Source organism: Anopheles coustani, chromosome 3 (genome assembly GCF_943734705.1).
Source record: "Anopheles coustani chromosome 3, idAnoCousDA_361_x.2, whole genome shotgun sequence".
Lineage (NCBI taxonomy): Eukaryota > Metazoa > Arthropoda > Insecta > Diptera > Culicidae > Anopheles > Anopheles coustani.
The window spans coordinates 55238170-55261826 of record NC_071288.1 but is presented as its reverse complement, the minus strand read 5'-3'; the positions used below and the strand labels follow the sequence as shown (position 1 = coordinate 55261826).

The window sequence follows — 23657 nt, the reverse complement described above, 5'->3', positions numbered from 1 at the left end:
GAGAAAAAACAGACGATACAGGGTTGGCTCTTTTTTGTGACCTCACACAAACCGGTCGTTCTGATTAGTGTCTAGATCGATAAAGCAAAATCATCGGTGCAACCATGAGCTCCGGATGCTCCGTCACCCTTGAATCCAAGACACCGGGACGTTTGTGTCCGGGTAGCAATCACATGATTCCATTAACACTAGAAACACCGGACCAGTCATTTTGACTGGTCCGGTACCATTCAAACGTAATTATTTCTTAGGGTGAAATAATTCAACCGATGTTAATGCATGACTTTTACACATTCAATGGAATATTCATTCCATTGTATTCCAAAATAAAATATTCATTTAAATATTAAGATTAAGTTACGTCATGGACAACTCTACCGGAACCAGTCATTTTGACTGGTATTTTGTTCGAATGTTGAACAGCTTGTTTCTGTGTAAAATGCTTAAACAAAATTAGCATTTTTATCAGAAACAGACTTACCAACCGCAATATAGAGTTTACTCTTTGATCAAAAAAATTGTATGCAGTTTCATCAATTCACATCATGACGGAAAGTGTAATAAGTGCGTTTTGACTTCTCATCGATGATACAATAATTCAACATGTGAAAGATTGTACGGAAGTCGAGGCATTGCGTGTGTTGAAAAAAGAATGGAAGTTACCGAGAGCAAAATTAAAAGCATTTCTGGGAATACTATATGCACTGGGTGCATACGAAATGAAAAATTTTAAGTTGTCTTATTTATTGAGCCGAGAATGAGGTCCACCATTATTTGCAAACACTATGTGTCGAAAGGAGTATGAAGAAATATTACAATATATTCGTTTCGATTACAAAGAAAAAAGATCTGGACGCCTCAATGCCGATAAATAATGCTGATATCCGATAAATGTTGTTCATAGTTTGGTAAAAGTTTTTTTCTGAATAGCCAAAACTGCTTCAAACCTGGGGAAAATATAACAACTGATAAACAACTATTTCCAACGAAATCAAGATGCCGATTCACACAATACTTGCCAAATAAACCGGACAGATTTGGCATCAAGTTTTGGTTGGCCTGTGATGTGCAAACAAAATACGTTCTAAATGGGTTTTCATACCTTGGAAATCTCTCAACCCTTAGGGATTGAGTTGTGCTCAGACTCATAGAGCCATACACTATGGCAGGAAGAAATGTAACTATTGACAAATTTTTTACAAGCATACCACAAAAAGGACACCATGCCCCGTTTTTTCATCTGTTGTATACAAATCTGGCAATATGTCACTCACGGTATACAAAACCCAAGAAGAAAGTTCTTATTCTAAGCACAAAACATAAATCGGTCCTTGTGGCTAAAAAAGGAAAATGTTCACCTGAATCCATCGAATATTACAATAACACGAAATATGGTGTAGATATTGTTGATCAGATGGCCAAAAAATACTCTGTAAAATCTGACTCTTGGCGATGGCCACTTCATGTATTTTTTAACATTCTGGATTTTCTGGATTTTCATTCTGGAATAAATGCGTGGATACTATACAAACAAACAACAGGAATCAACATTTCACGCAAAAGATTCTTGTTTTATCTAGCAAAAGAGCTTACAGAGGAGTGGATAGAGACAAAAACTGAGAAAGCTCCAAAAAACATCTCTGGAAAAGAAAAACTTTTAAAAACATTTTCTGAGGTGAACAATTAAATTCTTACAAGAAAATGGTGTCAAGTTGGATATTGTAACAACAATAAAACAAAAAACATGTGTTATGTGTGTAAAAAGTATGTGGAAAATGCGGTACAAATAAGGGCTACATTTGTACAAAATGTTTTGCTAACGAATGTATGTGAGTTTTAGTTAAGTTTTTGTTGAATGATGTGAACTAAAAAAAACTGAAATCGTTAAAAGAAATGATGAAGCAACTAATAAAAACAAACTTTGAATGTGGAACTCCACAAACTACTCTTTTTTTGTTGTTACTTTACCAAACAAGTAAATTGCAATGTAAATAAGGTTAAAACATATTTTCTTTAGTGGTATTAGTAACAACCAATCAATAGTTCATTCATCAAAACCTTAAACCTCAAATTTATATAAAAATAATAATCAGATCTTAAAAAATGTTTACTTTTGAACAACCAGTCATTTTGACTGGACGCGGTAGAGTTGCCTGCGTTGAAAACGTGGTAGTTCTAGTGTTAAAATAAAGCGCGAAAAGCAACACAAACATAATTGTGCACAAATTACTTCTTTCGTCGGTTCGCAAACCAGAAAATCTGACAAAGAACCTTTTGAAGAAAATATGAACTGTAATCACACGACTAATTTCTTCGTTTCTCTCTTCTCTATTTTTCTGCACTATTATTTTGTACAGATTAACAAACAAATAAGAAGCAGATTATTTGAGAAACTATCTCGTATTCATGCAACCATTAGCATTGGCACAATCACAACCAGAGCTAGAAAAAAAGAGGAGCTGTGTGAAATCGTAAAAACTAACACATCACCTATAAACCGAGCCACCGCTCGCGGGGTGTTAAAATTAAATCTTTAACCGGCGCACTTATAAAGCAATAAACTCGAAACAATGGAAAGGGTTCCAGATGACAGAAGTAAAAACTAGCCAACGTAACAAGACAGAACGAACAGATGAATGAATGCATGAATGAGGGGAAGGGTTAAGAAAAAGATGCCTAGGTCGAGAGGAAAAAAATAAAAAACAAAAAAGAAGTGTAACAACCACATCTGATAGATCAGCGCGGCCGATTAGGAGCGTCATTGCGGCGCGCGGCATAATGATGGGCGCGAGGAGACGCACCGCGAGATGAAGAAATTAAATTCCGTTCCCCGTTTCCCCGTCGGCGTCGTTTCCTCCTTCGTTTGCTGCCATCTTCCGGTCACTCCTGGATTTGCCACTTCCCTTCGATCACGAACACTCAAAGGAAGGTTTTGCCCTTCCGCTCCGGGCGTTTCGCTCGCAGATCGCTGTCACTCTTTGTCGTAGAAAGGCGCGAGTTGAAATAATGAAGAGAAGACGAAAAGTAGAAAAACCCATGTTGAAAGAAAAAGCAATTTTTCACCTCACGCCGACTGATTGGCGTTTGGTGACTTTAGAGTCGTTTTTTTTTATTCCGTCCTTACCGCGACCGCTTCCCGCCATGCTTGCGGCATCTTCTGGCGAGTTATGCGTTTGTTTTTTCGGTTTTTCCACAGCCTACAAACGCGGTGGACAATCGGTCAAACTGACAACGCCGGCCAGATGGCAGGAGAAAAGTCAATCAGATGCACCAGAACGAGGCCCATGTGCTTTCGTCAACGCTCACGTGGCTCTCCCACCGGTCACCGTTGGCCTATTTAGCTCCGAACGAAAACAATCAATTAATGGTCTGTTTTCCCACCTGATAGAGCCTGCGAAAGCTTCCCAGAAGACAACACGAGCGAACGAACGAGCGAGAAGACGGACGCCCTTTAAAAGCGCCTTCGGCGGAGCTCTGGAAGCCGGTGGAATTTTTAATTACTCCTTTGTCACCCAGGAGGTATTTTGATTTCCCAAGTGTCGTCCCAACGCGCCGGTTTGCGACCGGCTTGACCGAGGCTTGAATGCCAGAAAACCGGCGCTTTAATTATGCAACCGTCGAAAACGGGTTGAGATGGTGATTAACGGGTTCTCTTTTCTTGGGAGGACAGACATAAAACCAACTAACCTCGAATCGAAAACTTCACATTGGACAAGAGAAAATGGCGGCGGAATCGGTTCTGGTCTCGTCGCAATCGAGTCCCGGTTGAGCTTGGCTACGCGGCCAAGCTCGCCGATGATGCTCCTCGGATGGATTGGAATCGTGCCGGTGAATAAATATTTGCGCGCCTCACCCATACGGCAAGGCGACAGGACGGCTACACATCTGGTGGCTCACACTTCCCCGCATCCGACAACCTTAGACCTAGAAATACTTCCACGAACCCTGAGCATCATCTTCTTCAAAACAAGCCGCCAAGCCAACACCCACCTGCGATGCGTCACTTTCTTCCGGATGTGTGTTTGTGGAACTTCGGAGATCCCAAATCGACCCTCTAGCCTGCGACGAGTGGTGTTTGGTCTCGACAAACACACACACACACACACACACATACTAGCCGTCTCGAACAATGCAATCCCTTCAAAGGCCGCACAATCGGCGGGACAAGAAGACACTCTTTCCGTGCGACACTTGATGACGCGCTCGAGTGCGATCAATCGGGACCCTTTGTTCTGGAGCCGATGCGTTGATGCCTACTGGGTCAAGTGGAGGACGGATAGAGGACCTCCGAGCGTTGTCCGACTCGTGTGTCAGGCTCATGAACTCTTTCTTCCGCGCGAGAGATTGAAACAGGTATGTGGAAAACACTCCACCTCAATGCAAACAGGTAAGCAGGTTGTGTTTATGGTTTGTTTATATAAGTTCACAACACAACGGTTCCATTCGTGCTTTGAGCTTCGGCTAATGCTAAAACCAACAGACCCCGTGTGTGTGCCTGGACGAACCAAAAAACATTCATTCCAGAGCCAGAGCTAGCCTACCTATAGGTACTTGGTACACTCCACGGGGCTAATCGCGCTCTTGGGAGTTGATCCATAAGTAAACACATACCGTGAGTTCTCCACACTGCGAGGTTAGTGACCCGAAGTGGGTCGAATGAGTACTTTCCAATTAATTGCATTAGTAGCACTAGAGATGTTGTATAAAGCCCATGGCGCGGAATACACACACTGTAGACGGCCCCGGGAGGCTTTAGCGGATGCGATGGTGAGGCAGTGCGCCGTATTGGCATTCAATTAAAATTATCCTCCATTCAGCGGAACTGTTCTAGCATGAGCCTTCATTACGACACGGTTCGTTACAGTCAGTATGGCCGGCATATACATCGGCGCACCATTTGTATTTACCATAACCAAACAAGAACTAATCAATCAACGCTATCCTATCCGCCAGAGGATTTCATCAAACTGTAACCACACAGTTGTGTGACGGTTGCCGATGGCCTGGAGCACAAATACCGCACAGGACTAAACACCGGGAACTGTGGTGAACGTGTGCTCCGTCCGTTTCCACCAACCCGGCAGACCTTCGCTGTCACCATGCTGCAAATGATCCTTACAAAAAAAACGTCCCAATCGGGGTAATAATTTCCTACTGTACGGTGACATGGACCCGTAGCCGCCAGCCCAATGTGTCGATTTGTACAGCTGCAGTGGTGCGCGATTAATATTCATACGCGTTTGGCCGGAACCGGAAAGTTGCGCTGGTTGCGAACGATCTGCACTTCTGGCATTCATAGACCACGATATTACAATATGCAGCGCAGAGAGGCCATTAAATGAACATTCCCAGCGTCCCTAGGCATCCATATTTTGCGGACCACCATCTGAGAATGGCACGGAGGGGGGGAATGAAGGACCACTGGGTACAATGTTGTGGACAGATACAAAAAAACACATTCTTCCAGATTCAGATCCGTTGTTATCCCATGAGATCGTAGACGAGACGAGTTACTTACACAAAACTGTTCATACTCCTCTCAATTGTATGTCACCAAAGTATTAAGTTACGAATATGATGGATTGAATATAGCAAGTTCAACATAACAAAACATGATATGGTCATATGTCTACGTTGATAATATTCTCACAGCACGTTTCGTATTCGCGCCAAATAAATCGTTCAAACGATTATTTTTGCGCACAGCCAATGTCAAACAATCCGGTACAATATTTCAACTTCAAATTGTTCTGGCAGTTCCACCAAACCAAAAACCGCATCCCGTCCTCGTACTACAGCTTGAAACCACCAAAAAAAAAAGGTACGAAGCTTTTTTCGCTCCACCGAATCCGACTGACAGCGTTTTCGAGTGTTTCGTTTGATGTACACCACGCTGCCGCTTTGATTTGTTCAATCGATTCGTTTCGATTCGTCTCAATTGCGGTGAATAAAAATCGCCCACAAACAAGCAAACACAACAACAACAACCGCTACAGAAAAAATACCCCACAGAAAGATGTTGAAACCGGCGAAACGCCGGGCGGTTCTGGGAGCTTGTGCTTGCTCCGGGCTTCCGGCTGGCTTCCCTCGGTCCACTCCTGCACGTTGTTCTGTTTCGCGCATGGCTGAGACTGCTTTTTCCCAAAAACATTCACACACAGACACGCCGCGGCAGAGTGAAAGCACTCCAGAGTGCTGGGGAATGGTAGGTATTCGCTTCGGGGCGAATCAGCAACAAGTTTGAGGTCCTTTTTGCTTCTTATGGTCAGCGAAGGAAAGGACCTAAGCTCACTCGCCATTCCTTGCAGAAAATCCCCATCATCTTGGCACGAGGCAGACGTTCCGTTCCTTACATTCCAATATACATCTAGTAGACGTGCACACTCTCGCATCGTGTTTGATGCGCTCAACGCTTGCTCGGACCCCGCGGAACGTTCTTCCTTTCGGGCGCAAAAAGGAATCAACTGGTCGGTGAACGTTTTAAACAACCCACAACAGCGGACCAAAGAAATACGTTTTCTTTTCCGTACACGGAGTCGTATCCGTGGTATTTTTTGCTCGCTCGGAAGGTGACCGAACGAAGGTACGCACACCATGCTACATGTTGCCGACACATCCAGGAGCGTTCAAAATGGCCGTTCCGTTGTGCACCTGGTTGTGCTTCGGTAAAAGTTGGTTGGTGAAAAAGTTTTTACCCCATTTTTCTATTCACCCCTGCCCCTTCCCTCCCTTGGAAAATGAACCAAAGGCGTTCGTTCGTTCGAGCATCAACGGGTGGAAACACATTTTTCCGTTTGAATGGAAAACAAATTGAAAACGTCAAAGTTTGCTACGGTGAAAGATCTCCTCCGCCGGCACATTCTGACCGAAGAAAGGGAAACACAGTTTGTGTGGGTGTTTTTGCTCTGGCTTGTTTTTCCTGTTGTCATTTGGCTTCGGTAAAGTCCGGTTCCGCCGTTGCGAGCGTGTGGCGAAAGGATTTGCCGACAACTTTCATCGCCCCGCACCCCGACCCCAAACTTCGGTACGTCAGATCGTTCGGTAAACATTCCATATTTAAAGAGCACACCAGTTCTAGCTTTTCCCGTAAACCGCATGCAATCAAGGAACGGGGACACACAAGCCCATGCTGCTTTCGCACAGGATTCGCACACATTCTAGGACGCGTGCCAAGTTGAGAGAGTTTTGAGGGTGAAAAATCAATATTTTTAAAGCCTTTCACAGGCGACGCCCACAGTGATGTGGCGAAACTCGAGGCCAACTCCCAGTTGACCGATTCGATCGTTCACTATTTAGACGTTGAGACGTGCTACCTTCCGTTTCGGAACGCATCGAAGTTTAGCCTTAGAATTTCACTTAAAACTTCCCTTGAATGCGTTACGTAAGAGTTGGGTGTGACTCTGCTCAACATCATCAACCCCTGCAAAGAAGGAAGAGCCATTTGCATACGCATGATTCGTGCCTCGCCGCTAAAGTAGGCCTTTTCGGTCATCGTATATACACTAGCTTACCTTCGCCGAGGATAACGGAAATCGGTCGAGTGAAGTAAGAGCTCTCACCAACATCCGGAGGAGAGAGCGGAAGACTGCAGAAGGAAAAACAAGCACCACACCCACGCGAACATCTCCAGCGAGCTGCTAAAGGTGAAACAGTAACAACATCCCTGATTACCCTCCCTTGGGTCTTACCCTCGCAATGGATTTGTTTTTCCTTTTTTTGCCCATGTGGTTTTCCATGAGATTGTGGTTTGCGTCGGTGTTGCTCCGGAGTGGGAGTTGCGGTGAGTTGGCGAACCGTGCGTACATTTCCATGCTTCCGCCTTCTTTGGGGGTGGTTAGGAAAACCCCTCTGGTCTACGCTGCCTAACGCTGGTACAGCTTTCGCCAACATCCGCAACCGGAAGGAAACATTTTCACATGTTTATCGAATGTAAAAGCTTATACGACAAACTATCGGAAACTCCCTATTGATTCTGATAATTATTAAATGCATTCATCACAACACAATGCGAAAGGGTCCAACGATTCAATAAACCGACACATTGACATTTGAAAATAAGAGAGCACACACTACAAAACCCAATCGTCATCTTGCGGCAAGGCTTCACTCGATTCTTTCGTAAAACAGCTAGAGATACGGTAGTATTAAAAATAAAAACACTCCAACGACCAGGGTTCAAGAATGAAATCGAAAATGATAGGTTGGAATCATTCCGCAGAGCTTTTTCCTAAGCATTGAGCTAAATGTGTGCGGGAGATACATCATGAATGAACTGAATAGACGAGCAAACATTGAGATTGATGCTTCCTTCGAAGTCGTAAGCTTCTTCGCTGAGGCCGCACTTTTCTCGTATGGAGCAGTTTCCAACCCTCAACTCAACGACCGTGCACACAAAGTTCACTTTAAATCATTCAACCATCCTATCTCATCTCCGTTCGGGCTCCGACGGTATCGTCCTCATCCTCTTCAACAATGTTACCCGATTCGATGATGCGAGCAAAGCGTATCTGTTTCGGTCCACTATTCACAATCTGACGGATGGATGGAAAATCCACACGAATACCATCCTTACCCAACGTTCACCATGTGATGCACGGAATGAATATGGAGAGCGTTCCCATAGTAACGAACGAAAGTGAGCGTCTCCCATCTCGCCCGTTTTTATCAATTTTCCACCCGCCATCAGCAGAAAACTCGGAAGGAGCGGATCCCTTTGCACTGCTGCATTAATTAGTGCGGTTTTGCCTCGCACTTTTCCATCGACTCCTTTCCAGCAGCCCTTGGCCACCACACCAGACCAAACCGGGAGTATCGAGTGGCAAGCTTTTTTCTCCCCCCCTCCCCCAGTACGGTACTGGGAAAGAGGAGGGAAAACCGCCGCTACGCACTGCGGAAAACGTGGCTGGTTGAAGGTAATTTTGCATCCATTTAGAGGCCGAAAGGCTAATGACAATGATGATGATAGTGGTGCTCCACTGTGCCATTGGTCTGGCCCGCTACAAAATGGCGCCGCGGTGCCGAATGGTCCCCAGCGGGAAATGAACGCACACCGCTGGCGGCTGGAACTGGAACCCGGGTTCCGTAACCGGGTTGACAAACCAGCCAGGGGCGAGTTCATTAGCTTTGTTTGCACTGGCATGATTCGTCATGCAGCCACACACATACGATGGCGACAGACTCGGCTCAGAGGTCCTTCACCGGTATTTGCTCCGATGGAAAACCGCGTGTTCGTTCGTGGGCTTTCGAAAAGATCTTCTGGATTAAATTAATCCTTCCTCAGCAGTTCCCATGAACTTATCTGCCTGCTTTTCGTTCGCAATGCGCTTTGATTTGCCTTTGATAAAATTTAATTCTTCCAAAATCGTCCAAACAAATTGTGTGCACACACTTTCACACTCCTGCAGTTCGTGAGAAAAAATCGTTTAACCTTAATTGTGTTTACCAACCGATTTTAACACAGATTAAAAAAGAAATGATTGATCTTTGTTTTCCGCAAACTCGTTTGATTTTTCTTTTCAGTGTAATATCGAACCCGGCAAAGGTCCATGTGGTACGGAAGAGTGTAAATATTTGTGCTAATGTGAATCATCATGTAAATCATTCCCATCCAACATGAGAGCTGCATTTGCATACTTTATGCGGGCTGTCATGGAAAATCGTGCGAAATGCAGTGCGTCTACTAATTATTGATAACATTGTCACAAGCCGAGTTAGAGCTTCAATGCAAAGCAATTGTGTTTTAATTAATTCTATTACCCGGTTTGAACAAAGTCAACAGCCGAAGAATCCATAAATGAGAGTTCTGTGAGTGTTTAACTCGAATTATGAAATGTGTGCAATATTAAACATACTCCTTTGCTACAGTCGGAATCGATATTATCCTCTGTTTTCTCACTCACCGAACGCTAATCTATTTTTCCATTTGGTTTTTCTTTGCCATTTTGTGCAAATCCAATCGCATGATGAATGAGTCTGGCGACGTTTAGCTATCTCGCCGCTTCGTGGCAAAGCAAAAATCCGTGGCGAAAAATGAGTGGAACGCAAATCATCGCGTCCTTGGAGCGGAAGGAGCGAACACAAAAATAAACACCCGGCCAAGAATGTGTCCGTGCCCTTGAACGGCCAGGGATTAGGCTGCATTTGCACCAACACTGGAGCAATTATTTCGTCCCATAAATCCTTCGTCCTTCGCCGGTGGAAGTCCTTTGGCTCAAGGCAGAGCACGGCGCAACACCACCATTGAGTGGTCCTAGTAGCGCGTGGAGTGGTCGTAAATCTTGGGAAATGGTGAAAAAATGTTAACAAAAAAACAACATCCCTGGCGCACGATTTTAGGAAAACCGTTTTTCTATCCCCATCTCTCGCGGGAAAACGCGACAATCCGCGATCCGCTGTCACTGTCCGCCGGAGAGAAAAAAAAACGGTTCCCCGGAAGTGGGTGGGTTTCGGGTGTATTTATCAAGATCTCTATGAATCTTACCAGCCGTTTCACTTTTCCGCACACCAAATCCAGGAGTAGCGCAACAATTCTTCGTTGATGACATTTGATAGCGCAAAAAGACGCCCAGTTCACGGCATAAATAAACCCGCAAGAAGGTAATGCGAAGAAAAACAATCATAACGTAAATAGGAAATAACGCTACGAAAATGGAAAGAGGTCTCGGTGGAAAAGGATGCGCGTGAGAGGAAGAGCAAACGTGCGCTTGGGTCGAAGCTTATCGGATGACACTTCGGATGCTATCCTTGATCGGTCCACGCACATCAGCGTCATGTCCAGCATTTGTCATACTGTTTTTCGAAGCGTTCTTCAACTCCCGTGTTGAAGATGCCTAATTTCAACCGTGTTCCGGAACCTTGCCAAAACCAATAAGAGCCAACGAAACGATCAAACGGTGCAATTTAAACTTCCTTTGCCGTTCGCAAGCTTTGCAAGAGACTTTTTCCCATAAAAAAACGAGCTGTGTAGGAATGGTAAAAAAAAGTACAAAATAAAATAAAATAAACGGCGCCGGGGGCGGGGAACGGCTGTTGGTGGCAGAAATAAAAATGCCAGAAGATGTCATAAATAATAAGAAAGCATAAACGTGTCGCGGGTGCGAGTTTCGACCGGGCACGGCTGGCGAGAAATCGCGTTCTTCTTGGGTGGCAGCTTCGTCCCCTCTCCTCCTTGGGGCCCCCAGTTCCATCCGTCGCGGTAAATAGAGGCCCTTCAGACAACGCTCTGCAGCAGCATGACCGTTTAGCTGCGCGCAATTCCATACGCCGTTTCGAAACGCCTCTCCCCGGCGAGCGTCTGCCCAACGCAAGGTCTAAGACCAGGTGTGCCAGTTACGATACACTGTAAACTTTTTTACGACTCAACGTCTCGAAAGCGACGCGCCTACGCAGCCCGCCAAAGGGTCACTCTCTCGGCGAGGTAGATGGAATTCATATTTGATGAGGCCAGGATTGGGTTGCTTTTTCTGAGCTCCTGCTTCTGAGCCAAAAAGGGAGGAGAGGCCAGATATTTTCTACCGACTCAGCGCACCCGAACCCGAACTTGCACGTGCTTTTTACGACGTTTTCGGTAATCAGTTTTCTGCTCCACTTGCTTCTCCACCCGGAAGTAAGAGCCCCCGTCTGAAGGGAGCTTATTGTATCGGTCGAAATGGTTGCACTTTTCTACACGAAACCGGGCAACGAGTTTTCTTGTAGCCGAACCGAAGGAGGAAGGAACGGCCACGTCACGCTGACGAAGACGTCAATCCGTAGAATGCTCAACAAGAGGATGGATTGAAAGAAAGTTTACGGATCAATTTACGCCGTCGTGCCTCGGTTTCCCGCAGGAAAAGCGAACCGGTGGGGCGGGAAACTGCGCGAGGTAAACGGTATGGATTACACCTTTCCCGGCCAACGGTGTACCATTACTCATCTTTCCACCATCAGAACGATGGCGGTAGCAGCGGTGGTGGTGGATGAAGATGATCGTGTGTGGGATCATCCAACGATCGAGGTGCATGAAAACATGATCCACCGTCCAACAAAACCGCACCTCTCTCGGTCGTGACGGTGGGCAGGAAAATTCAAACCTTCACCAACCTTCTGCAGAAGGTGTATGTGAGTATTGGAGACCCACATGGTGAACCCTCGAGCTCGGCAGGTTTCATATTTCCCGCGTGGCTTCGCGAGCCAGCGCGCGAAAGGGAGGAAAATGGGCTTCTCGTGCTTCATTTCCACCGGGCGAAGACGTTGATCCGGAGCAAAAAGTTTTCCACTCCAAGGTAACGGGCGAAACCGAAACGGGGGGTTGGGCTCATAAATGCCTCCCAGGGCCTCAGCAGGATCCCTCTCAGCCCCGGGGTTTGCCTGAGCGCGTTTGGGCTCGAGCGAGCGATAATGAACGATAAATTATCGATGGAAGCGCCAAGGATCGGTCGAGAGGGCTGATGAATTTTTCGGCCCAACGGATGGCGCGCGTAAACTGTGGAAACTTATCTGCAGCGGAAAATTTTAATGGGGTTTAAATTGAGAAAGTTTACGTCACCGCGAGCGGGAAGCCCCAGAGGCAGCAACGTTAACACTTTGGAAGGTTTAGGAAATACAAGAAAAACAGAAATCCTTAAAAGCAGCGTTTCTCTATGCATTCTTGGAAATTGATCTGTGTTTTTAAGAATACATGCTATTTATTTATGGACATCCATCGTTCTAAGCGCTGCTCATGCATCTGTAAACATATTAGTCTGAACCCATAAAGTTGTGGTTTCAGACGCTTTTTTTAACAAAAATAATTATTAAACGAAATTAATAATTGTTCATCATTTTTGTTTTTCAATAAACATCCTTTTTGTTATCGCCAACAAACAGCACTCTGAGGTTTCAAAATTATCATTTTAAAAGTACGTTCAAGGATCTCTTCCGTTCCGCATTGATTACATCAGTATGAAACTTCCAGTACAGGTTGGTACAAAAGCTGACATGCGGACGCCCGGTAACCCACTTGGCAAAATTAATCGTTGCCCTCTCCCCCCCCCCCCCCCCCCCCCCCCCCTCCCCATTCTTCTATCCACCACCACATGAAAATGGGAAAACAAAACAAAATTGTTTGGTTTGGTCACAAGTTTGTGTTATACAAAAATATACACTTTGTTTCCATCATCACCTTTCGCTAGGCGTATACATTATTATGGTGGTTTGACACCGACCCGATTTTCCCACCGAGCACGCTCTTTTGGCCACAAAATTTGCTACCAGATTCAAAATATAATATTGAGGTCGGCGGTCATATCTTGCTTCGTGTGTTTGTGCGTACGATTTTGTGAACCCGTAAGCACAAAAATGTTTACCTCGATTATTTATGCCTGTGTAAAATAGACCAGCACACACTGCGCTTCCTGCGTCGAGAGTTGGGCGAAAATTGTGGGTTGCACTACATGACAATGGTTACTCGGGCGACCAAAACATCGTTACCAACATCGTCGGGGGAAAAAAAATGTTCGCGATGTGAAATGCATTGAGAAGTGATGCGAGGATGCACAATCGGTGGAACGTGAAGAAAACCGTAAAATCATGCGACCCGCAGAAACATGCTCGCGTTGGCGGTTGCCAAAGGCACAATCTAAAAATCCCCTCCAGCGCAACCATACACACACACACGCCGGCACTATGACATTGTGGGTTAGTTTTTGTTTTTTCATGTTATTTATTTTTCCATTTTTGCCTTGCCTTGGCCCACCTTTACCCATGCTCACTGTGCAATTTGTCCATCCCCACCCCATGCTCCATATCCAGTCCCTCGAGTGGAAATGAACACAAATAACTGCATCCAAATAGCTGACGGACGAACCGAACCGGAATGCGACCCAACGTACCCCCCCACCCACCCACCAAGCAACGCCACTTGCATGCTTATGCTACTGCAGTGCCACTGCATGGCCTCACGATGTTAATCAGCACGATGACGATGACGCGTCGTGAGTGCAACATTGCAAAACGCACACCGAACCGCGAGATAAACCTGACGGACGCAGCATGGAAATCATGATGTACCCAAAAAAAAAGGAAATAACACACACGTTCCGGGGCACAAATCAAAAAGACATCGAACGCAAGAGCATGGGCCATCGAAAATATCATTCACAACTCATTTTGTCACAAAATTTATCGCACCAATCGCACTGAAATGGGGGCCAAATGTGCTCGCGGTTACTTTATGTTTCCGTGCTTTAATGGATGCACATTTATGTTTTCCGTCCGCCATTGCATCTGACTCGTTGGGCGACCGAAATGTGTGTCAATTATTCTTCCTTATTTAATAGTTTAGTAAGTAACATAATAACTTGCAGTAACAAATATAGTAAAATACCATCGTTTACATCAACATAGTTCTACCATCGAAGAATGTTGACGATCTTGCAGCCACTTACATTTCGGTCCCAAAGGGGAAAAACTGCTCCACCAAATGACGATGGCGGTGAACTTTCGCGTTTAAAACGGTTTTTTTTTTTCGTGTTCTCTACTATTCGTCGCGTTGATCGCCACTTCTTCCCGTCACTGCCACCGCCTGTAACTCGTCAAGCACCGCCCAAGCACCGCCCCGGCCGGCACAGCATGCCGAGCAAATGGCCGGCAAAAACGATACTGTCGCGAACTTGCGCTCCCCACTACTTGGTCGTCCGATCGAGCGGACTGCACCGGAACTGCTACCACCACCGCTCGCAGTTGTCGTCGCCGACGCCGCAGTCGGAGTGAAGAATGCCGGCAAATGACCGGTAAAGCGATGCACCGAGACCTCCTCGCGGGGCTCATCATAATTTCACTCTTGATTGCGTCGCATCACGAACGAACGGCAGCATAATTAATGATGCTCCCACTGTGTTGTTTGGCTCGCTTTCTTTCACTGCACTTTTTTTTTATCTTTTTTTGCACTCACACCGCATACAATGATAACGCACGAACCGAGACGCAAAGAACGCGGAGGTATAAAATATTTTTTCACTCAACAAAAAAACCAAACCAAACAACCGATAAGCACAACCGAAGGACGACGGATTGGGGACTTTTGCACTTCGAAAGATGTTCACCAACAAACGTTAACTGTACGGAACACGCGAGCGATGAAATGGATTGGCTGGAAAGATTTTCGTTTTATTCACAACACAAACGGGCTACAACAAAAACGGACTACAATGAACAACCGAACCGAAACATGAAACAATCGAAACTGAATGGAAAACTCGTGCTGCTGAATGTACGGAAAAACACAAACACTGCTGTGACCAGGGCGGAAAATCGCTTATCTGCCCGCTGGCGGATTTTCTCTAGCCGGGTACGGGGTTTTCTTTTCCAGGTTCGCACACAAGTTTAACTCTTCGCAAAGGACCTCACAAGGGGGGGAAAAACATGTGTGGGAACCATATTGCCGGGAACTCCGGACAGAATTCGAGACATTTTACTTGGTTGAGAAACGCCGGTTGGCGAAGGGAATGCAAGAATTTTTCCTTTCCCACGCGGACACAAACTCATGCTCACTCACACACACAACCACACACACATACACACATACACAAAAGTTGGTGGGCAAACACATTCGGAAAGATGAGGGAAAAGTATGGCACCGCGTTCACAGCAAGGACGAACACACTCCGGAAAGCAGGTGGAAAAGTAGCGATAAGGAAATTCAATTCAACGAACTAGATTTTCCACCATCCGGTAAAATCTTGCTACGCGCGCACGGCTGCGTTTGAGTTTTCCGCACGGACGAAGCTTTTCCCGGCTGGGGGTTAGGCCATGTGGAGGCAAACGTGCATTGATTTTCTTCGCCCACCGTCACGCAAACCAACCGCTGCGGCGTTGCCAGGGAAACGAGCACGGCACAAGTTTGTCAAACGCACGCTCGTAGGAGTACTGTTTTTCCTTCACATAAAAATCATACTTTGCTACTGTACGAGTTCAGTTCTGCAGGAGGACGACAGTGGCAGGTTCCCGGTGGCAGGGCAGGGCCGGCATAGGATTGTTTACTTCTTGGTGCATGGTTTGTTTACAAAACTCCCCCGGATCGCACGCCGTTGAGCTCGGTGCTCGAGGCACGCGAACGGTTTGAGCCATTGTTCGGAAACATGAGGTTATTTTGTTGCTGGAAGCTGACGCTCCCGGCGCACACCAGACCGGCAACTGCTCACTACTGCTGACCGGAGGACACGTACCGATTGCCATCACCGTGTTTACTAGATGGCCAATAATTTTTCCCCATCGCCCAATGGGAAACCGAACGCCGAATTTGGATACCAACACTGAACTTGTTCGTTCCTGTCGTTTGACCTCCGGCTTCGATTTGTTCGATCGCACGGTCGGACCTGCTTTTCCCCGAATTGCTACTTGTGCTACTGTTTGTTTCTTTGCCCGGGTCGGTCCGAAACAAGATGAGACATGTTCGAAACCACTGACCCGAAACCACTGAACCCCAATTGTCTGCCCTGCACCCTGAAGGAAACACTGCTTTTTGCACGCACAAACGTGTTTCGTTATGACGTGAAGGATGGAAAGCCTTTTAGCACACACACACTTTGACACACGGACTATCCATCCTTGGCGGATGACATGCACGTGATTTATGTTTTCGTCGGAGCAAGCTCCACCGCTGCAACAAACGGGCTTTCCGGCCGAGAATAGCATAAAATCCTTATGCTGTACGGTACGCACGAGCTTATGTTCACTGTTGTGCGCACATACGCGGCTTTGTTAGTGCCGATAGATGGATTGATGAGGCACCGGAACGATTTGGTTTTTTTCGTATTTTAGTACTGCCACTTTCTTGTACACGATACGGCAACGTCCGTACTATCGAAATAAATAATTTCTTGTTTGATTCGAGCTGCTGTTCGCAACGGAGCACGTGGACACAGACCGGCGATTCTGTTCAAGAGCTGCAAACAAACAAAAAAAAACACACCTCGAACGGACGCAAGCGATAGCGGATCGGAATTTGAACGCGGAACAACGACACGTACAGCGCTTAGCATGACCGCATCGAACGAACGACGACGAACGACTGACAACACGTTGTTCGTTACACGGTTTTGCCGACGATCGTTAATGCATTGCGTGCAAAAGAGATAGCACGCTACCGGGAGAGGCAAAGATTTGCCAATTTGTTGATAACTTTTGATGCTTTGGGCCGATTTTCACCATCGACCCCTTAAATAAAAGGTCTTTTTGAGACCCACAACTTTGTCGAAAACAAATTTTACCGTAGCTTATTGTTTTTGCGAAAAAACCTGTGTGGAAACGAGTTCGCTCGTCGGGCGAAAAAGTATAGCAGACCAAGTACGCGATTCAGGTTAGAAAAGCCAACTCTCGCATAACTTTTTAACTCCCCAACGGATTTTCACAAACGACCCCTCAAACAAATGGTCTTTGCAAGACGCGCAACTTTGTCTCGAGTAACAAACAACATTTTAACCATCTTTTGCAGTTTTCCTACTAGGTCTCGGATCACGAACCCATTTGCATTCTGCGCACCAACACATCCGCATCCGTGTACTGACACGTTGCCGCCCCGGCTTGGTTTACCGGTTCAGCGTCCCAAGGACATTGCGTTCGAACAAAACCCGCCGCTTCAAGGTCAATACCCGGTAAAGAGCATTTTTCGCTCGAATGTTGGGAGAGAACTCGCATTTTTGGGAGGAAAACGAGAGGCGAAAACGGAGAGCGCACACGAATGCTGCACGAAGCTGGGAACTCGTTGAGTTCTCAAAGTTGGGTGTGAATTGGCTGACGTTAGATGGATGCTGCTTTGGGAGCAAAAGAACTGCACATTTTCGATTTCTATACTTTTAATCGACGCAATTGAACCAGTAAAATAATGTTTGATCTAAACAAAAACTATTATGGATAAATATACTCCTTTTGTTTGAGATTTTGTGAGACAAAAAAAGGACATTTTCGCATTCCAGTTCAGATGATCACGTTTTGCATCATTTTCGGTTGTTTACATATTTGTGAGACTAAAATGTATTTGTTTTTTAGGAAAAACTAATAATCATTAAATCTTCTTACCCTTTTCAGTTTTGTTCATGTGATGGTTTACTTGTTTTAGATGTACTGGACGCAATGCCTTTTGTCCGCGGATTTCTGTGACGCTGTGAAATTTGGCCGCGTTATTTGGCCTCCATCCCAACCGAAAGAATAACGAAGCTTACAAAGGGACAAGAAACCGATTGATCAAGAATAGTGAGTAGAATAAGACGTCGGGAAAAGAGAAATCAAAGGAAAACCCATCCGATAGTACGATAAGGGTCATCGCAGGGGTGTAGGGAGAAGAGACACGAGTGCAAAGGAAAAACAAAAACAAAAGAAAAACATAAACACTCACACACACACGCGTGTCCAGTCAGCAAAAGGGCGATTTTAGAAAATAAAAGGGCGAGACACAGCAAAAGAGATAAAAGTCAACTGGTAGAATAAAGGAGAAACGAACCGAAGAATAATGAAACAAACGGTAAAGAGGATCATGCGAGAAAATGCAGATGATGACGATGTTGATGATGATCGAGATGCTGTGGCTAGCGATGATAGTGATGATGATGAATAATACAGACAAAAGAACAGAGCTAAGAAAAGTAATCAAACTCGCTTCGTTCGTCACAGACTGCAAAGAAGACTTTCGCCTGCTTCTGGGCTCTTCTTTTTGCCAGAATGTCGCATCAAGACGCATTCTACAATGGATGCGTAAATGAAGGAAAGTGCAACATGCACTGCCGACCAGTAGGAACAATCAACGAACGCCCTGCTTTTACTTTTGGTGATCGGCGCATGGGAAATAGGCTTCAAGAGGCGCGAGTCATCAATGACGCAAAGCAGCGCTACATAGACCGGAGAAAGATCAGACAAGACAAATCGAAAAGTCGAAGAAAATCAAAAGAAAGTGGGGACCGAAAAGCAGAATAGCAGAAAAGCGCTTCGCTGAGCGAAGAAAACGGTGGACAACGGAGGAATGTAACAGAACGAAAATAATCGTAAAATGAACGAGTGTATATTTTTATGTATATTTATTGAGGATCTATAAAATTTTATGATTCAATTCAAGAGTCAAACACAAACACTCGCACGCATGCACGTGCGCCCACGCGGCTCGGGAATGTTTAGTAACGGTGGCGGGTGACACATGGATTAGGCACAAGAACAAAGTATAAGAAACAATACGGCGAATAAAGGAACCGCCTCCCGCGGGGGAGGGTCGGTTGCGAAAAGCAAAACTGAAAACACGCGAAGCAGAACACAAGCAAACGCACAATCGCATCAGAATTGACAAACGCCTCCCGCGTTATTGCCGGTCTCCACGGATCGCTTTCCGCTTTTTGATGATGTGAGAAAAGTATCGTAATTTCAGTCTTTAGATGGTGGAAAAACGTACAACGCAAACAAAGATCTCGTTTGATAAATTACGTACGGAATAGTTTACGAACTGTATGCGCCACTGCTGTCGGTAGGCGCGGAGGGGTTGGGTGTTTTTTTATGTTCTTTCGCCATCATTGTGTTGCCGTTTTGGGCTTTTGTTTGCATGAATCGACACGCCAGAGGAAGCGAAAAAAACTGCCAAAGCGTGCCGCGCCGATCGCACGGCGGCATTGGCTTAGAACGGAATATCCGTCGTTTCCCGACACCAGATAAAATTGTATTTAAAGTTTTTGTAGCTTTTTATTGGTTATGTTTTTTTACTTCTACTTTGTGTACTGCAACCACCTATCTGTACGTCCTGCACGGACGTTTTGGCGGCGTTGTGTGTGTGTGTTTTTTCCTTCCCATCCCTTTCCCTTTGCTGCACCCCGTCGGGACTGGTTCTTCATTTCTTCTAACCGCCTTTAAATATTCTACAACGACTTTAGTGGGCATCCCATCATTAAGCGGCAGACAAACGGGTTCATTTCAGCACACTTTAATGTGGCGATCATTACCACCCGCTGTCATTTCGATAGTGGGGCATTCTTTCGTGTTACTCTTTACCTTTTTTCAAATTTAAAAACGTTCCCCCCAAGCCAGCGGTCGGCAAAGTTTCAGCTGCGAGGACATGCAAAAGAGTATTTGGCAAACCGAGGAAAATTTTTACAATTATATAATTTTGCCAATCATCATAGAAATGCCCTAACTTAGTTTGAGCAAAGTATGCTTTTATCTGCAATAACTCACTTGATTTTTATTTTCCACCAAACAAATTAACTACAAAAAACAGATAACTAGTGCAGAAGACTATTATGTGCATTACTCAAAATTTTCTCATCTTTAAAGAAGCGTGTTTTTTTTCATCTTTAAAGAAGCGTGAAACAATTACCGTTTAATCAAATTTGTTTAGATATTTGCTTATCGGTTTTGTATAACAAGATAATGTGTTTTTTGTTTTCTTACCTTTTATATCACTCCAAGGTAGAATCAATAATTTTACATATTCTATCACTCTTTGAGAAATGTAGTGAATGTTGTCCATGATATTATCTAGTTAATTTGATCAACATTGTTCTAGTGATTTCAGGGGATGTTGGATACCTTAAGTGATTCACGTTCAGTCAATTTAAATATACAAATAAAAATAATTGAATCAGTAACCAACTTACAAAAATAGTTACACTCCAAGAATAAACAGGAACCTAATTTTTGGCTGGGCCAATTGACGCACCTTTGTTAGTCCGCAATTTTGGATTCTTGTACATAAAATGATTACGCCAAAGGTGCTTTCATTCCCAGATAAAGCATATAGGGGTGGCTGGGGTTACATAGGATGACCATATTCGATTTCACTCTTGGCTTAGTAGTCACCCTAGTTTTTTGCGTTTTTTCATTACCTGAGTTGAAAACATTGAAAACTGAAAAGAGTTCCTGTTCTGCAGAAACCCCTAGCATAGTTGAAGCTGAATTCAGACTTATCCAAAATTAGTTTCCCGACCCCTGCCTTAAGCCATTGGAGGCATTTTGGCAACGGGCTTACGCGAGCGAGCCAAAGTTGCATCCACCGGTGGAATTATCAACCGTTTTACGAGACGAAAAAAAGCGAAGAAAAATAAAAACCTTGGATAACAATGAATAAATGAATTAATCCAAGATACCGCGACACTTTGGATCCGCGCGAGAGCTGGTGTCAGCGTGCATCAACATGGACACACACAGCTATACACAGTTGCAACCAGGGAAATGTCACCTTAAGCCCGGGGTGCGTCGTGGAGTAATAAAATGGAGCAAAATATTTGCAATCGCTGCCCGGTGGTTTTTTTGTATTTCTTCTTCCGATAAAGCTTGTGCGTCTCGAGGTAGGCACAACTCGTGCTCCGCTTATTTTATTTTCTTTACAGCCACCAGCCAGCGGAACAACAATCCCGTAGGAGACATCCCTCCGAGAGGCACCGGCGAAGCAAAGGAAACCCGACGTTCGCCCCCGGGAATGTCTTAAGCAACCTTCGGCCTTCCTGTTGGGCTCGCGTCGTTGGCGATTGATATGCAAATTGCTTTTCGCCAGGAATGGAATTTAACTGTTTCCGAACCGAAAATCATTTAAGGTTCGGCAGCCGCGATCGTGGCGAACGTCGGCCGAGGAGTGGGGCAGATGCAAAAGGACAAGCACAAAAATAAAAGGAAAAATCGAACGAAGAGAAAAGAGATTGAAATGTGCCCAAAGTGCCAGAACAACGGTCAGATTTATGGTCGGTCCTCATCAGTCGCCCCGTTTGGCTGATGAGGTTTTGGGGTTTAAATATTATTCCTGCACCGTTATTACTATCGACAAGCCGTAAAACAGACTGAAACGACATGGTGCAGCCATCGGGCGGCTCGTTCCGGCCCCGATTTGGCCACCATCGGCCACTAAATCACAATCAACTATCGCTTGCCACTCAATTGTGCGAGCATTCCGGACACTTCCCGAACACACACACACAACAAACGTCCTCGGGGGAAAGATCGCAAGGAGATGTTCTCACCACCTTCTCTTTCCTCCCAGTCCCTTTAACAAGCCAATTTACTGCTCACTGCTCGAGGACCTTCGAAGGCTGCTTTAAAGTGTATGAAAAGCGATAAATTCAACAGGTCTCCCCGCCCAGGGCGGGCAAGGAAAAGCTAAGTTTTCGGGGAATTAATTATCACCGTTAGAAAATCATCTTCAAAGGAACGTACCCTGGGTGAATCAAGATGGTGGAGGGCACGATCCGTTCAATAACTAATCGTGTCCCGGTGTGTGTGTGAAGATGAAAAGGCCCTGTAGCATTATTGAAATAACAAAATGGACAATCCTGCTACAGTTGACAGTGGCGGGCGGGGAGTGTTTACCCTCGTCAACAAAAATCTTCAACAACACATCGCGTTGCGGCCGCCAAAACTTGAGCCAAACCTTCAAAAAAAAAAAAAAGAAAAAACACTGCCCAAGTACCGACGTAAGTCAAACAAGACGCCCGAAACCGACGCCATGGCGAGCCGAGTACCGTGGAAGGAACGAGCGGTTGAAGAGGCGAGCGGCGAGGAGCTTCGACAACATTATTGACACTCAAGTGGCGTCTCAGGCCAGCCGGAGGGACTTGCACCCTCCGATAGACTGGCCACTTTCGGGGCCGGAAAGGCGATGGGGCCATTTATGGGGCCGGTACATTCCACGCGAAACTTTCGTCTTTGGCGCGTGGTTTGAAGTTGAAGTCCACCTGGAACCGATGGACGTTCGGCGAAGAGATGGAGCTAGAAGCAAGAAAACAAATCATTCCGTCTATCAGAGGTACGCATGTTCCCGCCGGAGGATCGACCGAAATAACGGTACCGGATTTGTGTGCGAGCATCAAACGATTTTTCCGCGGGAAGGTCACGGGAAAATAGGAAATGGCGGCGTGCGGTACGGATGTTTAATGATTTTGTGTAATTAATTGCTTTATTTGTCTCCCCATGTACGCACACTTCGAGCGTATGGATGAGAAAAATAAAGGTCCGAAAATCGCTCGAGCATGCGAGAGGGAGAAAAACTGGGAATAACCATCGTCCATCTTTACTCGCAGGTTCTCTAGGCGGACAGTTCATGCCAGCCAGCAGTACTTGGAACCACGTCTTCGTACGGTCCGGTTGAGAGCGTCGAGACTTGCTTGGATTGCGCGAAGACGTCCCCGCGAGGGCCGCCTGCAGGGGTTTCGGTACGATCGTAAACTTTATTACACCGTCGAGAGGCACTTGACTCGACATTCGACCCAGGACACCGTGGTTGGCCAAACAATGGCGAGTGCGGGCCATATATTAAACCAATGTGCTTCGTTTCCTATGCTCGTACCTGCTGAAACAAATGTCAACAGTTGTAAATATCTATGTACAATTTTTCTGTTTTTATTTATCTGTGTTGCATTTGCTCCTTCCCTGAGGTTTTGCTTTTTATTACACCGCGTGGCTCTTCATACTTCGCTTCACTCTCGAGTGCGTCGAAACTTTCGTGGGTTAGGTGCTGCTTCTACGCACGATGGGGCAGTTTATAGCATTAGCGAGAGGGCTTCTGAGTTTTATAGGTACCCGTCGCTTCGAACTGTCATCAGGTGAATTTAATGGCCGTACACAGACGCTTGAAAGCCTCCAGAGGCATTCAGGTGACCGGCGAAAGGGAGGTTGGTGAGGTGATAGACGAACCACCACGTATGATGGGGTTGGGTCTAAGGTTCAGAATTTAGTTTCCC

General features: G+C 45.6%; 1 protein-coding gene across 1 annotated transcript in view; it reads right to left on the bottom strand.

Annotated features, from left to right (window-relative positions):
• LOC131263090 (PE-PGRS family protein PE_PGRS4) overlaps nucleotides 1-14515 on the bottom strand; it is a 130709-nt gene extending 116194 nt beyond the window's left edge. The window contains exon 1 of the mRNA XM_058265241.1: nucleotides 14403-14515. The gene's annotated coding sequence lies outside the window, so the exon portion shown is untranslated. The remainder of the gene's footprint in view (nucleotides 1-14402) is intronic.
• Between the last annotated feature and the right edge of the window lie 9142 nt (nucleotides 14516-23657).